The sequence below is a fragment of the Eulemur rufifrons genome, chromosome 27 (genome assembly GCF_041146395.1).
Source record: "Eulemur rufifrons isolate Redbay chromosome 27, OSU_ERuf_1, whole genome shotgun sequence".
Lineage (NCBI taxonomy): Eukaryota > Metazoa > Chordata > Mammalia > Primates > Lemuridae > Eulemur > Eulemur rufifrons.
The window spans coordinates 28,395,026-28,407,497 of NC_091009.1; positions in this window are offsets into that span (position 1 = coordinate 28,395,026).

The following is a 12,472-nucleotide window of genomic DNA, read 5'->3' on the forward strand; positions in this document are numbered from 1 at the left end:
TGGAAAACAGCCTCTGTTGTTCTCTCTGGGGAGGGGGCGGACGCAGGTCTTTGCACCTTCTCCGAATCCACATTCCCCCTGGCGGCCTGAGGGTGGGAAATCGAGATAACTACTTAATCCAAACCAACCCGCACTCCTCGCTTCCCAGGGCTTCTTGCTACACCTGACCCTACTAAGCACACAGGTGGGAAAGCCCTGGGCTCAAGGTCCCTGTTTGCTCTTCCTGCCTTTGGCGCTAGAGGAAGAACTGGATTTGGCAGACTGTCCAGCCCCACCCCCACCCTTCCCTCTCTCTCTTCTCCGTCCCCTCCCCCATCTGCTTGAAGCCCTCCCCGCCCCCCGCAAGACACCCCACAGCCTTTATTCCCTCCCGCCACAGAAATCCCCTTTCCTCCAGTGCTGGGCAGCTTCTCTCCCCTCCACCCCGGCTGCCTGCCTGACTGCTAGAGGAAGCAAAGAATGCCTGGAATGTCCACCGCCCCCCCAGTCCAGCCCCCTCAGCCCCCTGCAGAGCATTCCCCACGCGCCTGCTCCATTGAGAAACTCCGGGCTCCGGGGGCTGAGGATGAAAGGGAGGATGAGGACAAAGTACCCGCAGGCGGCCGGGCTGCCTCCAGCCTCAGGCGGGCTCCCTGCCCCACCGTGCCGCGCCGGTATTCGCAGGCCAGCAAACGTCCCCAGCACTGGCCAGCACCCCTCCACGGCGTACCTGTCTGCCAGCTGTTGGTGGGTGCTGCGTCGGCCCTTCCCTCCCTGCACCTGAAGGGCAAAGTCACCGAGTCTGGGCAAGAGACGGGGAGGGCAAGGCAACTGTGGGGTCAAGATGGGACGGCAAAGAAGTTGCTTAGGCCACACACCTGGGGCATTGAGGTCCGCAGTCTCTGAGTCCCACTGAACGCTGGGCTAGACTCTGAGTAAACACGAGAAAAGTACAGGGGCCTTTTACCCTCGAGAAGCTTCCAGTCCAGCTGTGGGGTTAGCAGTGCGCATTTATTCACGCCCCTCGTGGATCATGCCGGATTGTATGTTAAGCTCTGTGGAAAGACAGAGATATTTAATAATTGCTGTATCCCTGGTACAGCAAACAAGGTCTTATCCTCAAAGTTACAGCGTGGGGGGAGAGAATTAAATTAAATTAAATAAGAAACTATGGTGGGGCCAGGTGCGGTGGCTCATGCCTGTAATCCTAGCACTCTAGGAGGCTGAGGGAGGATTGCTGGAGCTCAGCCCGAGCAAGAGCGAAACCCCGCCTCTACCAAAAATAGAAAAAACTAGCCAAGCAACTAAAAATAGAAACAAAAAAAATTAGCCGGGCGTGGTGGCGAGCACCTGTAGTCCCAGCTACTCTCTGGAGGCTGAGGCAGGAGGATTGCTTGAGCCCAGGAATTTGAGGTTGCCGTGAGTGAGGCTGACACTACAGCACTCTAGCCTGGGCAGCAGAGTGAGACTCTGTCTCAAAAAAAAAAGGAAATAAATTATGATGCAAAGAAGAATTGCACCTTGGGAAATAATAGGGGCTACTGTTTATTTATTTTTTCAGCATATTAAGGGGGTACAAATGTTTAGGTTACATATATTGCCTTTGCCCCACCCGAGTCAGAGCTTCAAGCGTGTCCATCCCCCAGATGGTGCGCACTGCACCCATTAGGCGTGAATATACCCATCCCCTCCTCCCCCTCCCACCTGCCCAACGCCTGATGAACGTTGTAAGTGTTGATCAATTAATACCAATCTGATGGTGAGTACACGTGGTGCTTGTTTTTCCATTCTTGTGATACTTCACTTAGTAGAATGGGCTCCAGCTGTATCCAGGATAATACAAGAGGTGCTAGATCACCATTGTTTTTTTAGTTGAGTGGTACTCCATGGTATACATATGCCTCACGTATTGATGGGCACTTGGGTTGTCTCCACATCTTTGCAACCGTGAATTGTGCTGCTATAAACATTCTAGTGCAGATGTCTTTTTTATAGGGGCTACTGTTTATTAAGTGCTTATATATTGGACACCTATGTGTGTTATTTAATGCTCAGGATGGCCTTGTTCGTGCAGTACTCTTTCTATCATGCTCATTTCACAGGAGAAAGGGAGACTCAAATCCGTTAAGTAACTTGCCTGGTTAGCAAATGGGAAAACCAGAGCTCAAACCCAGGTGTGTGGGACGCCATATCTTGGGGGTGGGGGCACTCATTTCAACTGGATGGGGTTCGGAGGATTAGGTGAAAGAATAGAGGTAAACAGAACTACAAATATTTGTCGAGCATCGAGTACATGCCAGGCTCTTTTCTAGGCACAAATACTATAGCAATGCCCCAAATGCCCTCCCCTAGTCTCCACAAGCCTGTGGCAGAACTGGGAGAAGCTGTAGGTGGGGGACTACAGGGAGGGAGGTCACAGAGGAGGGAGGGGGCTGGGGTGCTCACTTTCAGGAAGGCAGAGGTAACACAAAGATGTTTGGTCCTAAGACCTTCGTCCTCCTGTGGACTGTTTGCTTAACCCCTTCTAAGGCAGGAGGTGGCAGGGTGGGCGGGGCGGGGGTGGCCGTGGGGGAAGCCTGCTGGGGAAGGAGGAGCTGAGTGGGAAGAGGATACCTTTTATCTTGGCCCCTAAGAGTCCTAGACTTGGGTCTGCAGATCCGTCCCGCACAGCCCTTCCCCTCACCTGCCAGGATGCTTCATACCAAAAACATTCCAGCAAGCAGGCTCAGAGAGATGACGCTGGGCCCCAGGGGAGAAGGCTGGAGCTGCAGGAATATTTAGTGCCACATCAGTGCTTCCGGAATGTGAATAACCAGACAAAACGACAGGGGTTGGGGGGTGGGTAACTTTGGGAGACAGGAAAGAGCCCTTCTGAAACCAAGACAGGCAATGTCAGAATCCTCTCCCTGTTCCCAGCCCTCTCCCGGGGCAAGTCCAGACGGCCCTTGAGGGGAAACAGCCTCACTAGGTGGTACGAAGGCTTCTCTGCATGGATGGAGGAAAACCCCAGTGGCATGGCAGCCTGTCACCACCGTCACGATGACCCCTTCACTTCTCCCGCTGGCCCATTCGACCAGCTGGCTCGGGCCCTCCTCTGGCGGGACAAATGAAACGGGAGACAGTGATCCAGATGTGTGGGAAGCAGCAGCCCCCCAGGCACAATGCCCACCCAACAGAGCTTCTAGTGGGCATTGTCAGAATATGAAGAGTGACCGACAGGCTGAGCACGTCTTGAGGGGGCCCAGGACAAAGGATTGGCTGAAGGGCCTCCGCACTTTTACAGCAGGGGGAGGGGGAGGCGTGGGACTCACATAACAGATGACAGGGCTGGTCTTCTGGAAAAGAGAACAGATGTATGGGCCGTGGCTCAGCGAGCAGGACCAATGGGTGGGGGCGACTCAGACAGGAGTTCAGCGTGATGAGGCAATCACCTACGTACTGTGTTCATTCATTCATTCAGTATTTATTTACTGAGGGCCTAGCAGTGCATACTGTTCTAGACTCTGGGGATACATTTGTGAACAACACGGACAAAAATCTCTATCCTTATGGGACCTCTGTTCTAGTGGAGGAAGGCAGACACAAAGTATAGTAAAGTAAACTATCTAGTATATTATTTAGTGAGGGTCATAAGTACTAGGAAAATACTAACAATTAGGTTGAGGTTCAGGGATGGCGGGACAAAAAATAAAGTTTTAAATAAGAGTAGTCAGAGAAGGCCTTGCTGAGAAGGTGGCATTTGAACAAAGGCCCGGAGGGGAGGGAACTAGCCTTGTGGATATCTGGGAACAGTGTTTCAGGTGGAGGGAACAACCAGTGCAAAGACCTTAAGGCAGGAGCAGGCCAGGCAAGTGCTAGAACAGCCAGCAAGGATGGAGCAAAGTGAAGGAGACGGCAGCGGCAGAGAGGGTCAGGAGAGGTACCAGGGTGGGAAGAGTGGATTACATGGTGCCTCGTGAGCATTATATGTGCTGTGGCTTTTGTTCAGAGTGAAATCGGGAGCCACTGGGAGGTTTTGAGCAAACGAGTGACATGATTTAACTTAGAATTTGTTTTTTTTTTTTTTTTTTTTAGAGACCAGGTCTCTCTTTGTTGCCCAGGCTGGAGTGCAGTGAATATTCACAGGTATAACCATAGCTCACTGCAGCCTCAAATTCCTGGGCTCAACAGATCCTCCTGCCTCAGCCTCCCAAGTAGCTGGGACTACAGGCACACCACTACACCAGGCTTAATTTAGAATTTTTTTTTTTTTTTAATTCCTCTAGTTGCTTGTTGAAAATCGCCACGGAAGGGTCAAAGTCGAAAGCAAAGGGACCTAGTAGAGGCCGATTCTGGAAAGAGGTGACGGGGCTCGGACTGGAGTCGCAGCTGTAAAGAAATGAGAAGTTGTCAGATTTCAGAGAGATTCTGAAGGTAGAGCCAACAGGCTTTCCTGTTCAGTGAGATGTGGAGTGTGAAAGAAAGAGGGAGACCAAGAATAGCGCCACGGTTTTTGGTGTGAAAACCTGGCAGGATGGAGTGTCCACTAGCTGGGACAGGGAAGGCTTGCAGACGGAGCGGGTGTGGGGTAAGCTCGGGGCACTTAGACCTCCAAGCAGAGATAAGTGCTGTAAGGAGTCCGGAGTGTGAGAGATTTGGGTTGGAGACGGAGATTTGGGAGTCGTTGCTGGAAGGAATTTCTGCTGTGGGTGGAAAATCAGGCCAGATGATCTCTGAAGTCCCTTCCCCCTGTGAAGATCCTAGGATTGCGTTGATTAGGAAAGCAGTTCTTTCCGAAGCTGGTGGCTGCTTGTGAAGACTTGTCTGCTGGGACTTCGGAGGGATGAGACCGGGAGCCATGTTTGCCTGGTTGGGATCAGCGTTCTCCTCCTGACAAAATTGTCTTTCGTGCAGTTTGACCTTCCTGAGACTCAGTTTCTCTATCTGTACCCACTGCACAACGAGAGGGCTGTACCAAAAGACTTCTCAAGACCCTCCAGCTCTGAAAACGGCCGCACTGTTTCAAAGGCTTTCTCAGATTTTATAAGAACATGAGAGACGTCGCCCTGGGGCCAGGCCTCTGCCTCTGACATCAGCCCCCGCAGAGGGGCTGTGAGTTGCTGTACACGGTGGAGGCCTCGGGCTGGGAGAGCGATGCCAGTCCTCCTCGTCGTGTGTTTCAGGATCTTTCTACTTCAGACCCCAGGGAGGCTGGGAGCCTGAGCACAGCCCAGGGAGGGCACAGCAAGTGGCTCTGATCACACTAAGGCTGAAGAACTCGCTCAAGGCCCTTAGCCTACCTCTATGGAGCTGCTGCCTCCGGACGAATCTTCTGCCGGGAGGCATTGCAGTTTCTCTCTGGGATAAAAATCTTTGTCTCTTTCTCGTTCTGCCCCCTTTTGGCTCTAAAATCCTCCCCGTGCCATCTCTGCACAGAGGAATTCCCAGCTGTCTCTTCCTTTCTCTCCTCAGCCTCCAGCCCCCTCCCGGAGCTAATCCCACCTTCTCTATTTCACCCTTTCCCCTCTCCAGGGGCATTTAGGTCAAGCCGAGGGAATGAGTCATCCTAGGTGGGGGAGGGGCTTCGAGTCCATAAATGGGCAAAAACTCAGATTTCAGGTTTTAGTGTCTAGGAAAAGGCCAGTCTCTTCCCTCTCCCCCCACCCCCCACAAAGGAATTCCCCAGGGAAAAGGAAGGAGCCCGGGGCTGGCTTTGACCGGATGGAATTCTAGAAATAGCAGAGCTTTTTAGGAGATAGGTTTCGGTCTGACTCAGCTCCCCCGATAAACAGACACTACCGGCCAGGATTTTCCCAGCCCAAGAGGCCAAAACCCCCATTTCCTAATGGAAGTGTTTGGCCATGCCTCTGGGGTTCTAGGCCCGGCCAGCACCGGTTCCTCTGTCCTCCTCACCGCTCTCTCCCCAGATCAGAATGCGGCTCAAGGCCGCACTGACCTGCGCTCCGGCAGGCAGGGCACTGAGCTATTCCAGCAGGGCCAAGCACGCGTCCCCAAGCTAGGGTAAGGGTGTAGTGACCTTCCAGAGCTCCCCCCAGCTGGGTTCTGAATCACCCTCCAGACCTGGCCTGTACAGTGTGAGTCTTTGCGACCCCCTGGCTACAATCACCAAGCACTGTTGTTTTGTCCATCGAGAGGGTCCCTGGTTAGCAGCAGCTTCATCCTGGCAGCAGGCTAGCCACTAGCAGGGACCCCTTCTCTCTCAAGGGAGCCCCTGGCTTTCTCTGCCTCCCTCTGTGCATGGGAAAGCCACTGGAGAGGCAGGGGGACGCGGGGGAGAACCGGCTGGCCTGCCCAAAGGGCCTCCCACGGTGGGTCAGCCTCCCCAGGAGCCTTTTCCCTATTCAGAGTCTGGGCCTCACTTTGCTGCTCAGAAACCTTCTTTGTCAACAGGCCTAGGAGGCGCGGGGGCAAACTCCTGAAGTTCCAGGACGGGCATGGATTCAAAGTGCCAAGTCATTGATTTATAATGAAAAACAACTGCATCCAGCCAGCCAGACCCTTGGGTGTGCGGGTGAGCACAGTCACTGCGGGCGGCAGCTTCACACTCGGAGGAGCCAAAGTTCGGTGGGACGTTTACTCGAAGAGCCTGGGAGCTGTGCGAGCAGAGCTGGCTGGCTGGTCCTCCTGGCGGTGCCAGCCTCTCTGCCAGGGTGGGCCTGGCAGTCCCCTTCCCCAGCGCAGCTCTGGAGAGCTCCCCGGCACACGTTTGACACCACACAGACGACCTCACTGGCTGGCACATTCCCTCCTTCCGCAGAGCCCGCTGCAGTGACTTAGAGAGTCACTTTCACAGTCTGCTCTTGCCGTCACGTTGCCGCAAGGATTCAGTGAGACAACACATTTAACAGGCTTTGTGAGCAATACATCGCCAAAGAAAACCTGAGGAGTGAGAACAGATACTCAATAAATGTTTAATAAAGAGCCTCCACCTGCTTGCCCGGCCCCAGCCCCTTATAAAGGGGAATCTGAGCGTTAAATCAGTGAAAACCTATTCCCTAATAAACCATCCATATTTACTGAGACCTTACTATTGTTCTAGGGGCCATGGAAAGTACAGAAGCAATTAGGGCACGGTTCCCCTCCCTCAAGGAATTTACACAGAATGAAGTGGGAGCTATAAACTAACACCTACAGGACGGTCGTTAACAGCACGGAGGTGAGTGAGCGAAGGGCGTGTGACTGGCACAGAAAACGTGTAGGAAGCCCCAGAAAATGTGTAGGAAGCCACTGCAGCCCCAGTGGCGCTGGTGTGGCGGGACTGCTTGTGTGGACATGGGCTGGGCTGGACACTGGCTGTGGTCAGTCCCCACTCTTTCATCCCTGGGGTGGTCGGCCAAGGAATAAGCCGCCTCACTGCGGGGTTCTAGGTGCCTGGCCCAGAAAGGGGTAGGGTCTTCCGTGGGGCTCTCAGCTGAGATTTGAGAGTCCAGGTCCCCGCTCACAACCCACATCTGCCTTGTTCCCCCCCAGCCATGGCAGGAAATGCCCGTGGAGGCCACACCAGGCAGACATACGCCAGGGATGTAGGGGGGCTGGTCAACCTCCTCCCTTGACATTGACAGCCACGGTCAGGGGCAGGCTGGGGCCGCAAGCAGCTGGCTCACTGACCCTGTTCCTGCGGAGCTGGAGGCCCCCCCCACCCCCAGGCTCAGCCACTCTGCCTCTGGGTCTGGAGGGGCTGACTTTCTGTAGAGGCCTCTTAAAGCCTCAAGGGCAGGCAAAAAACGGCAGCTCTCTATCTTCCACAGCTGCGCCCCCGCTTGGGCCACCTCACACCCTGAGGCCCCTCGGGGCAGTCTCTGCAGTCCCCTCCCCCATCCCCACTTCTGCACTAGGCAAGATCTATCCTCCCCCACCCCACCTGCTTATCTCAGAAAAAAGCACCAACTTGGAATCGTTAATTCTGTGTGTGATGTCACATATCCCCGGCCCAAATTAATTTAAGGGGCGAAGGAGTGGATTACACTGGTTAACACTGAAGCAACTGGCATGGCGCTAGAGCACTGGTTCTCAAAGTGTGGTCCAGGGAACCCTGGGCGGGGGTTCCCCAAATATTTTTAGAGAGTATACATGGTCAAAATTGTTTTGCTAATAATATGAAAACATCATTCGCCTTTTTCACTGTCATTCTCTCATGAGCATACAGTGGAGTTTTCCAGAGACTTCACGGTGTGTGATACTACACCACACTGGATGCAGAAGGAGGTATAAGAATCCAAGTCTGCACTACAATGTGAATATTCTTAACACTACTGAACTGTTCACTTAAAAACGGTTAAGGTGGCAAATTTTTTGTTATGTCTTTTACCACAATTAAAAATTTAAAAATGAAAAAAAAATCACTTGCAAAAGAGGTAGAACAATGCCACACTCTTCTCACTAATTTTTTTTTTGTTTTGGAAAATATGGTTATTTTTCATAGACAAGTAATATTACTGTTATCCTAAAATAAGTTAATAACTATTTAAAAATTTTCTGTTTTCATTTCTAACATGGTAAATACCGGTAGCTATCATTCATCCACATAAAAAGAAGCTCTTTGGGTGTCCTCAATAATTTTTAAGAGTGCAAAGGGGTACTGAGGTCAAAACACTTGCAAACTGCTGCTCTCGTGGGAAGGAATCAGATGAAAGAGAGGATGTCCAGTTACATCTGAATTTCAGATAAATGAATAATTTTATAATATAATGTTGCATGGGACACGTTTAACTAAAAAATTATTCATGTTTAGCTGAAATCCAAATTTAAATGGGCGTTCTGTATTTGTATTTGCTAAGTCTGCAACACTACCAGCAGGAGAGATTTAGGATAGACAATAGGATGAACTTGGGTCAGACACTGGGACTCTGACCCAGGGGAGGATGCTGAATTCCGTATTCTGCACAGCTTTATGAAAGGTGAAGGTGGCTGAGGGCCTGGGCTCAGGCCTCTAAATGCTTAGGGTTAGAGTTTACCGTCAAGAGGTGCGACCTTCCCCCAGCGGGGCCAAAGACACACCCACCCTCAAGAAACCCAGGCAGCCAGAGGATGAGCAGAAAACACAGGAAGTGGTGGAAGTGAAACAGGGTGTCAGTATTGTTATTAAAAGGAGGAAGTGACACCGGATGGGGACAGGGGACAGAGGCCTCTGGAGGGTGTCAAAAACATGAGGTGGTGAGGTCATTCAGCTCCCCTCTCCCTTGTGCTGTGCTAAAAATAGTTATGGTTGTGGTTGGGGTGAAGGTTGTGAGAAGCTGGGGAGCAAATCTCCATTCGAGGTCTGGGTGGGGCAGAGCAGAGGTGGCGCTGGGGTGGTTGGAGCTTCAGACCAGGTGGCAGAAAAACTTAACATGCATATTTGGGGCTGGAAATAAACAGAGAAATAAAGAAGTGACCTGGGGAGTAGCCAGAGAAGGCCCTTCCCTCCCGCTAAGAGAACCGAGGGCGTGTGCTCCTGCCCAATGGGGTGTCTGCTTTCTCTGTCCCCTGGGTTCCTGGGGTTTGGGATCCAGGCCCGCTTTCTTCCCTTGTCCCTCCTCTCTCACAAGCCACAGCCTGGCAGCCTGGCCCCTTCTGTGGCTCTGCCAGGAGGAAGGCTGCTGAAACCACAGCTCACCACAGAGGCCACGCTGGGTGTGCCTCTGCGGAGCAGCAGGAGCCAGCCAGGCACCAGTCTCCCCAGCAGCCAAGTGCAGCCTTTTCTTGGATCTTCCCCACTGGTGGGCAGACTGTGTCGGGCTTCTCTGAGGCCCCATGTGGGTAGGAGAGTCTGGGATGACTCTGCCTAGGCTGGCTGTGTGACCTTAGGCAAGTCGCTGGACCTCTCTGGGCCTTGCCCTCCTAGTCATACAATTATAATCCAGACTCTAGGGTCTCTCCCAGGCGATGCATGTGGACATACACCACGAGCTGTCGAGCACAGCACTCGGGAAAGAGGTTATGACTTTGAATTTGCCCTGCGTCCCACAGTTTGAACAGGGAAGCTGTCTCAGACTTTATTTTGGAGGCATCAGCTTCCAGATGGCGATTTCTATCTGAGCGAGTGGTTGTAGGGAGCCCTGGTGTCATATGCCGGATTTCAAGTAGGTAAGTTTTTCTGGAAAGAGTTTTCATCCGACCCTCAAGGGAATCCACAACAGAAAACCTGTGAGGAGCCACTGTCTGAGCCCTGAGGCTCCCTCCATGGGAGGTCGTCTGCCAGGAAACTGCACCCCACCCCCAGGTAGGCAGAGGGGCCTCCAAATCCTTGGAGCCAATAGTCACGAAGGCTGGGGTGACCGAAGCATACCTGCTCAGAATGGGCATGGCCACATGGCTCCAACAGCGCCAAGGAGGTTTTCTTCGCAGGCCAGCAAGCTACAGAGCTCATGAGATCTGCACGTGCCAGGGCCTAGCTGACGTTTATTACCACCCTCTACGCCAGCCTGATCTTAGCTGGAGCACCATACTCTGTTGAAGACACTATGTTGTACGAAGAACCTGGATAAATGGAAATGTTTCCAGAGGACACAGGCCGAGCTGTCAAAAGGCCTGTGGAAGCATGTTTTAGGAGGAACAACTGAAAGAAATGAGGGTATTTAGCTCACAGCAAAGAACATAGGGGACATGTGCACTGGGAGTGGACACTAAATTCTTGAAGTGTTGCCAGTGGATTCTATAGGGAGGCAGATAGTAACTTAGCAAAAGGAAATACTTTCTAACAGTGAGCCCTGTCTCACCTGGTGTGAAATGGGGACTCCCCACTGCTCCATACGTTGCAGGAGGGAATAAATTGCAGACAGAATCCAAGCTCTGTCCAATAAGGGCATGAAGAAATGACAATGACCACTCCCCTGTGGTTTGGGAGAGTGAGTGATGCATTATGGGGCAGAGCAGGGGAAAGGGGCGGACCTGAGCCCCAGCGGTCACCATCTGCCTTCACAGGGCAGTCTGCTCTGACTGCCTGGATCTACGCAGTCCCTCCCTACCGGATCACACTCCTGGGCCCCTGACGGGGCCGGGCTGGGTGAGGAGAGAAGAAGCCGGCAGCCCTGAAGACTGGTCTCCGGCTCCCGCGGAGGACAAGCTGGGCTGCTGTGGGCCAGGACAGAGGGGTGGGGATGAAAAGATGGCTCATTGTTGAGTCAGCCGTGGCCATTGTCTGTTCCTGCTCCCTCGGGGGGAGGCGGCTGGGGGAGACAAGGCCTCTGGCCAGCTGGGCTTGTGAGGACAGGTTCCCCACCCTTGTCCTCACAGGTCTGGGGGCAGTTGGGATTTGGGTCCCTTGCCCTCCTCGCCCAGCAAGGCAGGGCCAGTGAGCTGGCGTTGGATGGGTGTTGGGTGTGGGGGGCGCAGTTCTGCTCACACCTTGCTAAGGGGCTTAGGGTGGTCCCACAGTGCAGCCCGGAGGCCCAGACCCTGAGAAACGGCCCTGCCCTGTCTGGCGCGGCAGAGGAAGCAGGCAGGCGTGCCCCTCTCTGGTGATCACATCGGAGCCTGGCAGGCGCACCCTCCCCACCGCACCCTGCCTACACCTCCTTCCAAACCTGCTCTCACCTAGCAGGCCCGGCGAGCACCCCACCCTCCCTGAGGGCCCTGGGGAAGCCTGGGGAGAGCAGGGCAACTCTGGGTCAGTGCCCACAGGTACCCCTACCCCTCCCGAGCCTGGTCTGGCCCAAGTGGCGAGAGCCTTCATTCTGCTCTCGGTCAAGCCCGAGTCAGGGTCCCTGATGTCTCCTTGGGTGGGGGTCACAGAAGCACAGAATGACAGACTGTCAGGGTTGCACATGTGGGGAAACCGAGGTCCACAGAGGTCAGACCCTGCAGCAGGGGTGCTCGGTCTGCAGTGGGCAGGTGGGGGACAGAGGACTCCATGGAAGGGGACTGCTTAGCTCCCAGCGCCCAGCAGGCCTCCAGCTTCAGTCTGAGGTTCTGGGGGGCCCTTACAGCTCCCCTGCTGCTGCCTGTGTTGCGGCTTCATTTCTGTTTGGGCCGAAGGAAGATGTTCTAGCACTTGGGGGGAGACCGGAATCAGGCACCGTGTGGGCAGCAGCGTGGGCTCTGGAGCCAAACACACATGGGCTGGAACCTGCGTTTCCCAACCTCCTGCCGCAGCGCCTTGAGAGGTGCCTGGGTCTCCCTGAGCCCCGGTTTTCTCAGCTGTAAAGTGACCGTAATGAGCATCTCATATGCAAAATGTCTCGCATGTATCATCTCATTCATCTCCGAAGACAGACAAAATATGCCACTTTGGCACAAGGCACTTGAAAAACAGCTGATACGAAAGGGACACTCTGAGCTCCTCCTTTCTCCATCAGGGGAAAAGAAACATTCTCGTCACCAGAGAGAGGGCGTTGGGCTGAGAAAAATCCGCACAGCCAGAGCTTGTTAAATGACCCGTGTTCCTCAGCCTCCCCACACATTTCAGCTACTTTTCCAGAACTGCTACTCTTTGTTCCACCTGTTATACACGTTTGGGGTTTCCCACTTCTTCTTAATGAACACTAAGAGGAGAAAGGCGCAGGGCTGACCCCTC